Genomic DNA, 17,187 nt, shown 5'->3' with positions numbered 1-17,187 from the left:
TGTAAACGCTCTCGTGTGCGAAAGTACAACCTGCTCTAAACTTCCTGCGCCAAAATAAAAGCATGCATCACAAAACAAAAGTCAACATAAAAAAAATAATAATAATCAAATAAAATGAATAAATAAACGAGGAGTCTCAGGCGTCGAAAAGTCAAAATCGTGTAAATTGGGTCCATCGTAACCCGGGGACTACCTGTATAAGTGATGGGAAGATGCACTTCATCCATGAAGGCCTCCTCTGAAAATACAACAACGGAACATTCCGAACTCACTGGAGCTAGACGATTCTATCTCATTAAAAATATTTTCTTAATCCAAAAATATGAAGTATTGTAATTTTCGGACTATAAGTCGCTACTTTTTCCCCCCCTCATTTTGAATCCTGCGTTTTATAGTCCAGTGCGGCTTATTTGTTGATTTTTTTGGGATTACTAGATAACATTTTATTTGACAGCGGCGTCATAATTAACTGCCATTAGACCGTCATAATTATGACATGACACAGTCATGGGAATTAATGAATGCTTACGACAGATGTCATCAAGTGTCATCTGGAAAATTATGTCACTAACTCCATTTATGTCCAGCTCGGAACTTTTACATCCATTCAAAAATAAGATAATTTGCGGGATGACACAAAGTAACATCTGTCATAAGCAGTCATTAATGCTCCTGTCACTGTCATATCATAATTTTAAGATGGTTTTATGACAGTCTTATGGCACCACCGTCAAATAAAGTGTTACCAAATACCATAGCTAGCAATAATTGAAACAACTGGAACAGTAACTGAAGAAATAATTAGCTTAGAACTTGAATTTGGACTTATTTGCTAGGAAGCATGTTGGACAACAGCAGTGTTTACAGCAGGTGGCAGTGGAGGTCTTCTCCTCCAAGGGAGCATTGATGGCCAAATGACGTTTCTTGAAGCAATGAAGCTTTGCAGCCAATTGGTTCGAAGCTTCATGGTGATTCATTTAGTCTTATGACATCTCATGATGCCGCTGACAAATAATCTAATAATCTTTTGGTGTAAATATCCCATAATACAGTGAGGACAGCTGAGGCTAATAGTCCAGTGCGGCTTATCTATGAACAAATTCTGTTTTCATGTCAAATTTGGTGGGTGGCGGCTTAGAGTCAGGTGTGCCTTATCTCTGTTGAGCCGTTGTGGCATTGCAGCGCATCTGGATTTGCACACTGCGCACATAAAAGGGTTAAAAAATTATGTTGTTAACATAGTTGATTTTTTTATAGCTGTTATTATACTGTTTAAGTCATTTGGTAGAGTTCCACTGGTCCATGGTGATGTGTCATACCACAGAACTATGATCAGTTATTTTTAGCAAATGAAATGGTGGAAATGTGATTTATTAAGCCGGGGTCAGGCTTCCTTCAAAGATATATATTCATCTGGAAAAACAATATGCAGGATAACTCAATACTGTTTTAATGTCCTTTGCTTGAAAGATGTAGTATCTGGTTTTAAGACAACTGCTTCCGTACTCCCGGCCTCTTTCCGGTCTTTTACTATACATACAGCCTTTGTGTTTTTATCTATATGCCTGTCTCCTGCAACTCTGCATCACTAATGTTCTGTTTCTCATTTTTAGCACAGATCTGAGTGGACGCTCTACAGGGTGGGTGGGTCTGTTTCCAATTTTCTCTCCTTCCTCATCCTGAGGGACAACACTTCCAAAACCAAACAAATACAACTAATACAAAAAAATATTTTCTTTTGAGATCTTAAATAGACACAAAACTGAATTTTTTAGGTGCTTTTTTCCCCAAGTAAAAACTCATTTAACATCAGCAAAACAAGCAGAAACTCCATTCATTTGATTACAGTGTATACATGATTGACATTAGCAAATGCACCGATTCACTATTACGATCAGATTTGAACGGTGTCTTAGTTCCTACCGGTTTTGAGGTTCCTCAAGTCAATCAGAGCAGCGGCAGTCTGGGAGCTTGTGTGACAAGACGGATCCCGCTTTGACTTGGGAGTGGTGCTGAAGTGCACTGACTCACTCGCTTGACACAACTGGCTCTGAAATGTCTCTCGCTTCCCTTCATATGAGTGCAAGCAGCTCCTCTCTCTTCGTTCACCCTCTCTCGGCTAATCACTCCCTTCAGCGTACTTTTTTCACAGGCGACACAGTTGCCGTGACGTACCAACCTCCTGTAACTTGTTAGTGCCGCCCCTGCACCAGAAGCCACATAGAGCTTGTGTTTCTGTTTGCGTGTGTGCACGCATGTGTGTGCGTTGTAGAGACCAACAGATTGCGCTTGTCTCAGACAGACAATAGCAGGAAGTGTTCATTTAGTGCTCACAAAGCATAGAAGAGGGAATTATAGCAGCTCGTGCTTTACCTGGTTCAAGAGTATTTGCAGTCATATGCGTCCAAATGATAGGGAGGACATATACAACCCCTACCACAAACTATGGAATCACGAGCACTCACTCAGACATTTTATCTTGTAGAACAAACTCAGATAAAAAGCTTGAAAAAATCATGTTAAGAGTCAAGAATCTGAATTGGACAAGGTGATGATGCTGGAACTTTGGTTTGGTGCTGTTCCAGTGAGATTTACAAAGATGACTGCCTGAAAAAAACATCAAAATTCCCTCAGTCCTTGTTGATATGGGGCTGCATGTCAAAGGCACAAGTTTACGTTGAAATTTTAGACTGCTTTCTTATCCCTTCAATTGAAAATATGTTTGTCATTTTCCAAGATGACAATGCATTAGGGTTGTTCCGATCATATTTTTTTTGCTCCCGATCCGATCCCGATCGTTTTAGTTTGAGTATCTGCCGATCCCGATATTTCCCAATCCGATTGCTTTTTTTTTTGCTCCCGATTCAATTCCAATCCTTCCCGATAATTTTTCCCGATCATATACATTTTGGCAATGCATTAAGAAAAAAATGAATAAAACTCGGATGAATATATACATTCAACATACAGTCAGGGGTCGCGTTAACCGAATATTTTCCGTCGTTGACCGGTTTTTCAAAACGGTGACGGAAAAAACTGAAGTCCATCCGTCATTTGGACAGGTTGCAATTCACACCCCAGACCACAGGGTGGCGAGTGAGCATATTAATTAGCTATTGTCTCTCTTGATGCATGATGTCGTTGACCTTACTCTGAAAAATGTCAAGGCAACTGAGCATCCGAACTAAGGCTACGTTCATACTACAGGTCTTAATGCACGAATCCGATTTTTTCGTGTTTTTCCGACTCGAGTGAGGCATTAACTTGACGGTCCGAACATGACAAGTCACATAGAACGGGACCATTTCAAATCCGATCTGGGTCACTTTCGTATGTGGTCTAAATCCGATCTGGGCCACATTTTCCAGACTGTCGCGGCGGTCTGTACTGTCCAGTCCCGCAAATCGGATTTAATGCAGCAATTACGACATCAAAAAGCGAGAGACGGTAAGGTAGCTACGGTAGCGATGCAGCAGTGCGTTTTTAGCACCTAGCTTGCCTTGAACACGGCTTTTAGGAAGGGTCAGACTTGACAACAGTCATAAAAAAATTAAAAATAGGTTTGAGGATAAGCCTGACAATGATCGGTTTTCTCTCTGCTCCATATAAGCAATATTTCAACATTGCTTACACGGCCGAGAGTCGGGGCAAACTGCCCGTATGTGTGTGTGACATGCACAAACAGTGCGTGCGTGCTATCGATCCATATACTTTGAATATAAGCCTAAACGGGGATTATATATGCTTGTTATTTGTGTCCTCTTTTTAACAGCAACAAGCCTATGGCTACGTTCATACTACAGGTCTTAATGCACGAATCCGATTTTTTGTCATATCTGCGCACTAATTCGCAGTCCGACATGCGCTGAGCAAGACGACCCGCATGCGCAGAAGCATCAAAACAAATGACCATACAATCACACATGCTGGCTGTCATCCGTCATTCCAGGGATATCATATTTTGCTTATTAAAAAGAGGACACAAATAACAGGCATAAATAATCCCTGTACAGGTTTATAGTCAAAGTATGTGGATCAATAGCATGAACGCACTGTTCGTGCATATCACACACACATACGAGCAGTTTGCCCCGACTCTTGGCCATGTAAGCAATGTTGAAATATTGCTTATATGGAGCAGAGAGAAAACCGATCATTCTCAGGCTTATCCTCAAACCCCTTTTTTTTTTTTTTTTTTTTTTTTTTTAATGACTTGTCAAGTCCGACCCTTCCTAAAAAGCCGTGTTCAAGGCAAGCTAGGCGCTAATAACGCACAGCTGCTTGATGTGTCATGGCGCGGTGTGGATTCTCTGTTAAGCTTGTTCGGACAGAATATTTATTAAAGATGAATGAAAACTAAATACTATTGAATATGTCATTATTAACATTTAAAAAATTTAAGTGACGGGTAAAAATAGATTATGACCGGATTTTTATGACCCTGTCAGTCAAAATGACAGACAACGAAAAAGTCTAGCGCAACCTCTGCATACGGTAGTACATAAGTACTGTATTTGTTTATTATGACAATAAATCCTCAAGATGGCATTTACATTATTAACATTCTTTCTGTGAGAGGGATCCACGGATAGAAAGACTTGTAATTCTTAAAGGATAAATGTGACTTTGTATATTGTGACTAAATATTGCCATCTAGTGGATTTTTATGAGCTTTCAGTAAATGATACTGCAGCCATTTAACTTCTGCCCAAATGCATGATGAGAAGTGCAACCATGACTGTGCGTAATGGTAACAATTGATATATCTTCTCAGCATTGGGAAATAAAATAGCCCACAATATTTCTAATCGATGAGAGAGGGATTGTAAGGCTTTAGCCAATTAAAAAAAGGCTTCAATGGATGCCGAAATTCTCTCTACTCATTTTACATTGCCTTTTAGCTCTATGTATGCGTAATACGGTGCCATTATAGATTGAAAGCGACAATGCGTGAGTGGGTAGTACAGCGCATGCGTTAATTGCGTTAATTATTTTAATGGTATTACCGCCGTTGATGCGATGTATTTGACAGCCCTTCTTTAAGCCAAAACTAAAGACTCTGGATGAGTGTAAGACATTTTGTCTGTAACGTTAAATACAATTAGAAAACGATTTAATTAAAAAAATATATATACACAGTATATATATTAAAAAAGGCATGTCCGATATTTTTTTGCCGATTACGATACTTTGAAAATGATGTGATCGGACCCGATCGAACGGGATGATCGGGACATCTTTACAATGCAACATGCCACAAAGCTGAAACTGTTAAAGCATTGCTTGGCGAAAGACTCATCCAGTCAATTGCCACGTTTACATGGAGCCAAATATTCCAATTACAATCGGAATATTTGTTCAAACCGAATAAATGTGTTCCATATAAACACCTCATTCGGAATGAACAGGCCCAAACCGAATGGAATTTCATTCCGATTCACAGGGGTGGAATATTCCTTTTCCCAAACCGATTAGAAGTAAAATTATATCATGTAAACAGGGAAGCGGAATGGTGTCTGGTTGCGTTCTTTCTGCGCATGCTCCGTACTGACGTGGTGACGTCACTTGGTGACGTAAGTAACGTCACTTGCAACATGGCTTCCAAGCACACGCACAGCGCACCCACACAACTTTTTAAATGAACGGCGTATCATTCTGAAGTTTTGTTTCCACTCGAAAAGTTAAAACAGCAGCTGATCTGACGATCGATCTCCATGTTTTGCAACGTGACGCTTTGTTTTGATTAATCGGCGCATGTCAGACGGCAGTTGTCAAACGTCCTTTCGGAATAAAGGCAGTCACATGTAAACGCTGGATCGGAATAGATGAAGTGACATGTAAACAGCTGATGTGAAATTTCCATTCGGAATGATTTGAATTGATATGAATAAAAGTCAGCATGTAAACGTGGCTATTGTCATGGCCTGCAAATAGCCCAGATCTCAACCCTATTGAAAACCTGTGGTGGAAATTGAAAAAAAGGTATATAATATAGCATTTTCACTTTTGTGCACTGTTGGTCTATTGTATATAACATTTTGACCATAGTATGTGTAAAAACGTTTTTGCCTATGACCATACCTGCTGTTTGTGTTGAATTGTTAAATATAAAACTACTCAGCCTTTTTTTTTCTGTTGAATGTTTAGCCTAACAAGTTGAATAAATATTATCAAGCTTAAAAACGGTTCTTCAAGCATGTTTGGATGTCGATGGGACATCAATAGTACAAATTTTGACAAAATGTTGATTATAATTGGTCAGTGAAGAAAACAAAAGTTTGGACATGAAGGTTATGGGGTCCTGAAAAAAGGGACCCAAGTAGGCTATTGTGAACATTTTTTTCCCTTTGAAATATAAAGGCAAAATCAAAGGCATGCCAATTCGGACAAAATAGGCTTGATAGGCTAAATGATCAATGTGAAATAAATCTATATTGACTTATACTATCTTTCTTGCATATTGGTTCAGGTGATACAACGTTCGACTCAAACCTTTGTTTTCAAAAACTACTAAAGAAACATTTTGGAGTGCAAGTCCCTGTATTAAAAAAAAAACTGGGGAGCTATCCAAGAAAGGGTCCACTTCTGGGGACTCTTTGGCGCACCCCTAAACTCAAAGTATTGTAATATAAAAGTAATATGGGAAAGAAATAATGAAAGAAAAATCTGAGATATTCAAGGACTGATCATCATCTGAGGTATACTAGACTACCCCAAGACTCGAGGTAAAGTACTCGCATGAAATTCTGATGTGTGATTTTATTGCACTGATTTTTTCCCCCCATATCAGTTCATATTCATGTTCGTGTCAGTGTCCCCCTGAAGTGGACCTATTCTTGGACAGCTCCCGGTTTTGTTTTTAATAAAGGGAAATGCACACTGAAGCCACCGTGTTGCATTACTGTAATGCATATAATGCAAAAAAATGATCCAAATGAGAGCTTGACTTTGTTCCTTGTGCAGGCTGGCCTGACCTCAGTAGTTCTGCAGGTTAGCAAGTTCACACAGTTTAATGTTATGACAACTCTGATGCAGGTCGCACTTTCAGTAGCAAAATTAGTGGTGTTCCCTCAACTCCACAACATTGACATCTTTTTACATTACTTACAGTGGCTGCTGCTGACTGAAGAAAAACTTCTAATATTCCTCCTCTTCGAAAGGGGTGGAGGAGGCGGGATGTTGTCGACATGGATCTGTCGGGGCTGTGTGAGTGCGTGTGCGGCGGGGGCGAGTCATCAGCCTATCAAATGTGCATTTTAGGGGGTAAAAATGGACTGGCACATTCAGCAAGTGAAAAGAGATAAATTTGAGTCTGACCAAAATGAAAATAATTCACTTAATAATGGTAAGGTCCAGCGGTTGCGCTAGACTTTTTCGTTGTCTGTCATTTTGACTGACAGGGTCATAAAAATCCGGTCATAATCTATTTTTACCCGTCACTTAAATTTTAAAAATGACTTTATCTTGATGCAGTCACTATATGTATATACACAATAATACAATAATACTTTATAATATAAAGTAACTAACATTAGTGCAGTCATGGATTACAGTAAGCAGGCCAGTACTGTGTTTCCATATATATTTTTATTATATTATGTATATACAGGATATATATATGTATATATATATTTATTATTTTTTCCCCCAAGTGGGACCTTCCATGATACCAATACATTTAACAATAATAAAATATATAATTCCATTTATATATATATATATATATATATATATTATTTAATTAATTTATGTATTTATTTATTTATTATTATTATTATTATTATTAAATAAAATGCACGTTGATACGACGCACATAAAGGCAACTTCCAATTTTTTAAAAAAATCGTTAGAAAGTTGTACGGACTTCCACGAGCTTGTTGTTTCCTGTTGTCTTCCGAAATACACCTGGGTGACGGCACGTCAAGTGTTCGTTCATAGCCGACGTGCTACCGTGGTATGCGAGCTCAGCTTAGCAAAAAGAGTACACACATTGGTGGCACCCTCTATATTTTCCTTGAAATAATTTCAGGCTCTGGCTAGTCTGGTCCGCTTTTTTGGCTTTATGCCGCTTTCACCGTGTTACCAATTCTGCCCTTCTTGGTAATTGGCGGCGTTTTCAACTGCTCGCCGCAGTGAGGAGGGAACCGGCGATTCACTTGATTCGTTGTCATCCTTCACTGCATCAGTCCCTCTTTTTTCACCTCTTTTATCAACACCATCGTCATTTTGGGGCTTCTTGAAAATACTTCGGACACTCAGTTGCCTTGACATTTTTCCGAGTAAGGCCAACGACGTCATGCATCAAGAGAGACAATAGCTAATTAATATGCTCACTCGTCACCCTGTGGTCTGGGGTGTTAATTGCAACCTGTCAAAATGACAGATGGACTTCATTTTTTTCCGTCACCGTTGTAAAAAACCGGTCAACGACGGAAAATATTCGGTTAACACGACCCCTGGTAAGGTTTGTCTTCCCATATCTTGAAAGGATAGAATAATCTAAATCGACTATATAACTGAGCTCATTATATAATGCAAATATGGTTACTTAAAAGTTGGTGGGGACAATTTGAGCATCCTGAAAAGTTGGTAGTGTTATGCCCCTACTGTCCCTATGCAAACCTACGCCCTTGATACAGAGTGTCCAAAAGAATTTTCAAAGCATATCTCAGAAACTACCAAAGCTATCTCAATGAAATTGAACAATTTAGGTATTTCGTCAATCTAAGTTTAATTCATTTGCATTTGTAAATTCTGTGACTGATTTCACAAGTGCTCATTATCTGGCATGGCACACGTCAAGTCAGCAGTCAAGTTCTTGCCAAAATATAGCCTTCATCTCTAAATGTTTAGTACATTGAAGGCAAGCTGCACAGGGGCGGGTGACTACGCTCCAACATATTCTTAGATGCAAAATAGCTTTTCTTTGTGCATGAACAGCATTTCCCCACCTGAAAATAGAAATGTATCCAATATCAACTATACATTTTTGTTTTCTATAAATTAAATGAAAATTTGATGTTTGTTATTTCAACCAAAATGATGTGCATTATTTTGAATGGGGCACCCTATAGATTAACATTTGCATAAAGGCTATTGAAAGCATTAATGGTTAAAATTGTATAAAAACACCAAATGAAAGAATATACAAACTACCTTTATAATTGTTTATGAAGTCCCCTCCCCCCCACCTGCTCAGTATTCACATTCACCTCGTGACAGCATATAAACCATGAATATTTTTCACCCTCACATTTGATTTGTGTTACTGGTGGCTTTGGAAAACAAGTGTAATCACTCAGTCGAGAGACTATAGGACCAACATCATAAAGTCAGCTGTTGCTTTTACTACTGAGCATTTAACATAATTACTTGCACAAGGCCACTTGTTTATTCCTGGAAATTGCATTTCAGCCTAAGGGAAATGAACATGGGAGGGCGGGAGCACAATGCTGGATATTTAGCAGTCCCACACATTATTATCAATCATAATTTAATTGTATTTTTCATGTGAGAAAACCTACCCACTATAATTTTCATTTGACTCAAACAATTTTGAAAAGTATTTAATTCGTTCAGTAAAGTTCTATAACACATTGATTACGATTATGATTACAGTTGAGAAGGCTATATGCACCACCAGCTCAATTATTTGGAAACTAATTTTCATTTTTCGAAGCAGACGCATAAGCACACAGTCCAACCATCAACACACACAAAGTTAGTTATACAACTAGCACCTGATTTTCATCATGCTGCCACTTACACCCACTTACATCCATATACCCAAATATGTGTATACACTGAATGTGTCTGAAATGCCTTTGCAATTCCGTTGAATGTTCCAAAAAGACAAGAAAATTCATGCCGCTAACAAGTCAATAGCTTACAGTATTTTTTAAATACTGAATAAAATTAGAGTTTCATCAGGTAGCCGATAATATCGGCCGCTAAAAAGCATTTTAAAATGATATAGGATAATATCGACATCGGTTTTTCCATTATCGGTTTTGAGCTAATATGCACATGGCAGTTTCTGCTCTAGCACCCCTCTTAAAAATAAACTGCTGTATTTTAAGCCAAAAGAACTGTTGTGTTTGATAGAACAATATGTCTGTATGCTGCCATAGCAGCTTCATAGTGCATTAAGACCCCGAACCATTTTTAATTTGTCCGTTTTACCCTGGAGACCCCCGTTTACAGTCGTCGCGCAACCGCTTTTGTTTCAACCCAGCCATAAAACCAAAATAATTAATTATATTTATTTTTCAAAATGTCTGTCATTTTTAGCTTAGAATCATTAATTGATGTCTAATATTTCGTTTAAAAATATATATATATATTCACTTGGATACTTTTAAACAAATTACGTCACAATGAAAAAAATGGTGTCTGTAAAAAAAGTCACGGATATCTACCTCATAACTATCGCTTAATTGTATTTTTTTTTTTTTTTGTTACTGTCGCATTTTCTCCGATGTGTTAAATGGTAAATAATTGATCGAAACAAAGAAAAATTGAAAAAAAAACGTGTAAACTGGTAAATATATGAAAAAGAAAATCTCGACCACTCCTTGATGTCTGCGATTTCTGCATCGCGACCCTTGTTATATGACCATGTTTCACCCATAAAATCCCAAAGAAATCCGGCTGTAGCCATTCACAGCTGTGTCTTGACACGCAGTGATAATAATAATAATAATAATAATAATACATTTTATTTATAACGCACATTACATTTGAAAAACAAATATCAAAGTGCACATTGAAAAAAAAATAATAATAAAAAGACTAAGAAGAAGAGAGTAAATGCAAAGCACGCTACATGGAGTTTTGGGATCTAAACAAGGTAAGTACGCAATTATATTTCGTTAAAGTCATTAAGACAGGGCCCAAATACACCAGATGCATGATCGTTGCGGTTCCGGTCCGGTTCAGTGTTGACTGCGTGCCACGCAATACGTCAAAAACAGGCAAATCATACCGGCTGCGCACGGCTGCAGTCCGCCAACTCCGTTCCCTCGTGAGCGCTCGCGTGATCGCGCGCTATAATGTGCCATTTAAAACAACGAAAAACACACGGAGTCTATACTCATCAGAGAAGCAGAGAGAGAGCACATTTTTTCTTTGCATATTGATATTCTAGTTATGTCTGTCTCTTAATTCCAGATTGACTGCATCATGTTGAGATCAGGGCTCCGTGTGTGGGGAGAAGGGGGGCGGGGCCCTATTATGCCCTTGGTTGTGTCGGGGGGTTTATATCTTTGTGCACATTTAAAATTTATGGCAAATAACATCTCATAGAGCTGTTATAAACAACTGTTAAATAATCTGTAATATTTATAAAATGGATAGCGAATTATATACTACACGAACTAAAAAAACAGCGTACTTGGAAAGGGCGTCTCAACACTGCAGATTCCTGTGCCCAGCGCAAACTGTTGGTTTTTCTATGAAAAGTCAACGTCTTGAATAGACCACCAGGTCGAAACTTGCGGGTGTCTCTTTATTCTCTTTCGTACTTTTCCCCCTCGACTCTCTATGCAAACCGACATTGTGTGTGCGCCGGGCATGAGAATTTCTGCAGTGGGACTTCCAGATACGCTGCTTTTTTTTCGCTCAAAGTTGTCAGCACGTCGTGTGTTTGATATCATTGCCAGAAAAACACACATAATAGGACGCCTTGCAGCTTCGCTTTTAATGCTGTCCTTATAATAACGATCTGCTGCATCGTATATCACTTTGTGACTTTCCACCTCCATGATGAAGCGCTCATCATCCATCTTTGCTCGTGTTTAAACCGTGATTAGGCACCTGGGCTTTTGACGTCAGGCCTAGCTCCGCCCATTTCGTCGGATGCGTGTCCGGCAAAAATAGAAAATAGCCTATACCATCCGGCGGGCATGCGGCACGCCGGAGGTGGTTTGCAGTCAATCCGGAGCACTGACGTGGCCGGTATACGTTGAACAATAGGATATAATGGGAATGGATTGACTCCGGCGCTATTTTTTTACCGGAGTCGGACCGGAACCGCAACGATCATGCATCTGGTGTACTTGGGCCCTTATTCTGCTCTCGCGTGCTCTCACCTCCAGTTAGGGTTTAATTTCTTTTTTTTTTAATTGAGCTTTTAAGCTTTCCAATGATGTATCACACATGCATATCGGACAATTTTGAAATTTGGCCAAATTGGGGATCTCAGAGCGAAACTTCAAGTCACCTGAGTGTTTTCCGCCATATATTGGTATCAGCATCGGATTTTTGGAGTTGGATAATATGGGGATATCGTTTTAAAAGTCACAATCCGACAACTCTTGTTAGGTTTCGTTTCCTCCGAGTGTGGCTTGTCCCCATAATTACCCATTGATTTCACCTGTTGTGCCTGCTCCTTGTGTGTTGACCAATCCGCTGCCCGTTGCGTCACCCACCTGTGTCTCATTGTCTCGTTAGCCCATGTCAACAACAAAATGGGAATGTTTGTTTTCTCAAAACACCACAAACTTTTTGGTACTGCATAAAGTCTTCAGGTATCCAAAATTAGAATATCATAAATGTCATAATATTTGCTCACTTGTTATATTTTCCTCTAGGTGTTTTTGTCATTTGTACACTTATATTTACTTTTCTGGCCAACAACACATGATACAAGCTAAATGCTGGCATGTGGTGGCTAACATGCCCCTGATATCACATTACAGCATACACAAGGTTAGTCTGACTTAATTTTCTGCACAGGATTTGGTTCCAGCATTCAGTCTTAAAGTTGTATTATGTCTTCAATTTCTTTATATCAAGTTTATTACACACACACAATTACAAAATAATGACTACTTAATGCTGCTAATGTACTGCCGCTCATGTTTGTTTCTAGACCTGAATGAAACATGCTATTTGCATTTTATTTCTTTTGTGACTATTGCGACCGAATAACCATTTTCACAACAGCGACTATGTTTGTAGTTCCTCTCTATTCCGAGATATAATGTTGGTTTAACAGTGAGCAACAGCGGGGAGGCACTTTGAACTACCAAACATGATAAAAACTAAAATTGATTTAAAAATAAATGTGAAAAAAAGTCCAAACAGACCATAATCAATTGATTAATCAAGTCCTTGACCTTTAACTTGTTAAAGGCAGAACTTAAAAGGAAAATTAATTCTTTGATCCACACCCCCTCAAATTTCTTTTGATGTTTGAATCTCGAAGCACAATTGGAATGTTTGTCAATGTAGCACAAGTTCCCATATGACCAAAAGAAAGTTTTTCACGAGAGGCACAGGTCAGCAACATATCAGCCATGTTAGTTGAATTAACCTGTCGGTCTGTTTTGAAGGAGTGTATACGTCTCCTGTCCGTTGTAGTGAATTCTGCCTGAGAAGGTCAATAACCCCCTGACCTCAGCTGCTGTGTGGTCTGCCACTATGCTAACTTCCTTGTGGTTCAAATGTAACTTCATCCTTTGGAAAAAACACACTGACCAAAGGAAAGTCATGTTTGGGGGTCGAAGACCTTTGTATTCATTAAGCGTGAAGGGGAATTATTTGGTCTCAGTTTCTTGAGTACCTTTTTGGAAGAATAGTACGAATACATTTCTCACAAGCACACACAGGATCACTATTATGTAGCGATGGTATTTTTAGCAAATGAATGAATGGTGACATTGTGCCATTTACAGTACTTGGGGATGTTAAAGTACGGTGACTTTTAAGGACATATTGACACCAGAACAGTCCATAGTTCGTGATCTTTGGTCCACATGTGCTCCACACTTTTTTTTGCAGAGGTTCATTTTCACCTAAGGGGTAGGTTTGGTCTCAACATTGGTAGGGACGATATTACCGTAATGCACATAATGCAAACAACGATCCAAATAAGGGACTTCTAGTTTGACTTTGTTGTTCCTTGTGGAGACTCGCCTGACCGCAGTAGTTTTGTAGGTTAGCAAGTTTAACGCCGTAGGAAAATTAGTGGTGTTTCCCCCACTTCCACAACATTGACGTCTTTTTACATTACTTACAGAGGCTGCTGCTGGCAGAAAAAAACAACCTAGTATCCCTCCTCTCCGAAGGGGGCGAAGGAGGCGGCATGTTGTTGACATAAATCTGTTGTGTGAGTATGTGTCTTCGTGGCGGGATGCGGGGGGGGCTTCAACTCATCAGCCAACCAAACGTTCACTTGAGGGGGTAAAAATCGACTGCCACATTCAGCAAGTGAAATGTCACTCACAGAAATGTGAGTCTGAATATAATGAAAATAATTCACTTAGGTAGGGTCTATTCTATCATTACAACATATGGGAAGACAATCTAAATTACCTATATAACTGAACTCTTTATATAATGCAAATAAGGTTGATTAAAAGTTGGTGGGACAATCTGTTATGTCCCTACCGTCTCTGTGCAAGCATGAACTACCATGAACTTCACATTGTCATTTTAGCAAGCGACCCAGGACTTGACAACAAACCTATGTGTAACAGAGTTATCATGGAATTGTGTGGTTCCACTTATCCAATGTGTACAATGGTGCTGATCTGGCTCTGGTGTGTCAGTGCCGTATGGCATTCCACTCCCACCTCTGACGCGAACCCACGCGCCACAATGCTTCCACTAAGCAGGTAGGGACGCTAACCACTGCGCCATACAGTTCAAGCCAACGGTACATCCGCCAGCGTCCCCACATGAAGGAATCGGCAGGGAGGTGTCCACACTCCACGATGAATCCGCGTGTACCCGTTACACCACAGGTGTCAAACCGATTCCAGAAAGGGCCAAGTGGGTGCTGGATTTTGTTCCAACCGATACCGTGCATAGAGTTTAACCAAGGAACTTCCTACTGAAACAAGCAGCACCTGACAAAGTTTAACTGATTACACATGTAAAAGATCTGATTGGTGAAAAGGTGTCCTCTTCATTGGTTGGAAAGCAAACCTGCACCCACTTGGCCCTTTCTGGAATCGGTTTGACACCTGTGCGTTACACTCACCCCCCGAAACCTTCGCTGTCGATCCGGGTCACGGCACCAGTGTAACCCCTTTTTCTTTGTCTGCTGCGATTTGGAGCTTTGAATTCCTTGACTCTGCGTTGTGTTGTAGCATAGTTCCAGGAGACGTGGATGGTTTCGACTTTTTATTGTCTGCGTAACACACACACACGATGCGAGCTGGTCACTCTCACAGACGTGCTTAAAAATGATTGAAAATGATGAGCTCTTTGGCGCTAAGCTAATAGCAACAATGCTATCCAACTCACCTTTGCTGATGACAAAATACAACTGTCGCCATCTGCAGCGCGGCCAGCTATTTACAGTGGGGCAAATAAGTATTTAGTCAACCACCAACTGTGCAAGTTCTCCTACTTGAAAAGATTAGAGAGGCCTGTAATTGTCAGCATGGGTAAACCTCAACCATGACGGACAGAATGTGGGAAAAAAAATGAAAATCACATTGTTTGATTTTTAAAGAATTTATTTCCAAATTAAAGTGGAAAATAAGTATTTGGTCACCTACAAACAAGCAAGATTTCTGGCTGTCAAAGAGGTCGAACGAGGCTCCACTCGTTACCTGTATTAATGGTACCTCTTTTAACTCATTATCGGTATAAAAGACACCTGTCCACAACTCAGTCAGTCACACTCCAAACTCCACTATGGCCAAGACCAAAGAGCTGTCGAAGGACACCAGAGACAAAATTGTAGACGTGCACCAGGCTGGGAAGACTGAATCTGCAATAGGTAAAATGCTTGGTGTAAAGAAATCAACCGTGGGAGCAATTATTAGAAAATGGAAGACATACAAGACCACTGATTATCTCCCTCGATCTGGGGCTCCATGCAAGATCTCACCCCGTGGCGTCAAAATGATGACAAGAACGGTGAGCAAAAATCCCAAAACCACACGGGGGGACCTAGTGAATGACCTACAGAGAGCTGGGACCACAGTAACAAAGGCTACGAGCAGTAACACAATGCGCCGCTGGGGACTCAAATCCTGCACTGCCAGACGTGTCCCCCTGCTGAAGCCAGTACACGTCCAGGCCCGTCTGCGGTTCGCGAGAGAGCATTTGGATGATCCAGAAGAGGACTGGGAGAATGTGTTATGGTCAGATGAAACCAAAATAGAACTTTTTGGTAGAAACACAGGTTCTCGTGTTTGGAGGAGAACGAATGCTGAATTACATCCGAAGAACACCATACCCACTGTGAAGCATGGGGGTTGGAAACAACATGCTTTGGGGCTGTTTTTCTGCAAAGGGACCAGGACGATTGATCTGTGTAAAGGAAAGAATGAATGGGGCCATGTATCGAGAGATTTTGAGTGAAAATCTCCTTCCATCAGCAAGGGCATTGAAGATGAGACGTGGCCGGGTCTTTCAGCATGACGATGATCCAAAACACACAGCCGGACGACAAAGAGTGGCTTCGTAAGAAGGGATTAGAAAGTCAGTCCGTGTTGCCCAACGACAGCCCCAAAACATCACTGCTCTACAGGAGATCTGCATGGAGGAATGGGCCAAAATACCAGCAACAGTGGGTGAAAAGCTTGTGAAGAGTTACAGAAAACGTTTGGCCTCTGTTATTGCCAACAAAGGGTACATAACAAAGTATTGAGATGAAGTTTTGGTATTGACCAAATACTTATTTTCTACCATGATTTGCAAATAAATTCTTTAAAAATCAAACAATGTGATTTTCTGTTTCTTTTATTTTTTCCACATTCTGTCTCTCATGGTTGAGGTTTACCCATGTTGACAATTACAGGCCTCTCTAATATTTTCGAGTGGGAGAACTTGCACAATTAGTGGTTGACTAAATACTTATTTGCCCCACTGTATAGTCACCACATTAGTTGGGGGCGCTATTGTGCCTTCTAATGTGGACAAGTGGAATCACACAATTCCATAATAACGCTGTTGCATATGCATGTGAAAACATCGTTCAGTCATTGGACAAAATGGGCGGGGCAGGGTAACACGCTAAAATATGGAAGTAAACAATCATGGCGCTTCAGTGTTCTATCAGATTTTTCACCTTTATCAGATTTTGCTCCCAAAGCATTTGTAGCGGTGAATAAGCACTCTTTTACATTCAGTTGGACTCTCAATATTATCCAGAGGTGCTTAATAAACCAGTTGTATCATAAACATACATGTGCAACATGAATACGGCATGAATAAATGCTTAACAGC

General features: G+C 39.9%; 1 protein-coding gene across 2 annotated transcripts in view; it reads right to left on the bottom strand.

The window, feature by feature from the left end:
• Window positions 1-2,127, bottom strand: part of LOC130921718 (histone deacetylase 7-like) — a 114,728-nt gene extending 112,601 nt beyond the window's left edge. For both annotated transcript variants that reach the window (XM_057845943.1, XM_057845941.1), the window contains exon 1: window positions 1,924-2,127. The gene's annotated coding sequence lies outside the window, so the exon portion shown is untranslated. The remainder of the gene's footprint in view (window positions 1-1,923) is intronic.
• Between the last annotated feature and the right edge of the window lie 15,060 nt (window positions 2,128-17,187).

Source organism: Corythoichthys intestinalis, chromosome 9 (genome assembly GCF_030265065.1).
Source record: "Corythoichthys intestinalis isolate RoL2023-P3 chromosome 9, ASM3026506v1, whole genome shotgun sequence".
In the NCBI taxonomy this organism is placed as follows: Eukaryota; Metazoa; Chordata; class Actinopteri; order Syngnathiformes; family Syngnathidae; genus Corythoichthys; species Corythoichthys intestinalis.
Note: the sequence above shows the minus strand (reverse complement) of the source record. Positions and strands in the feature narration are given on the sequence as shown.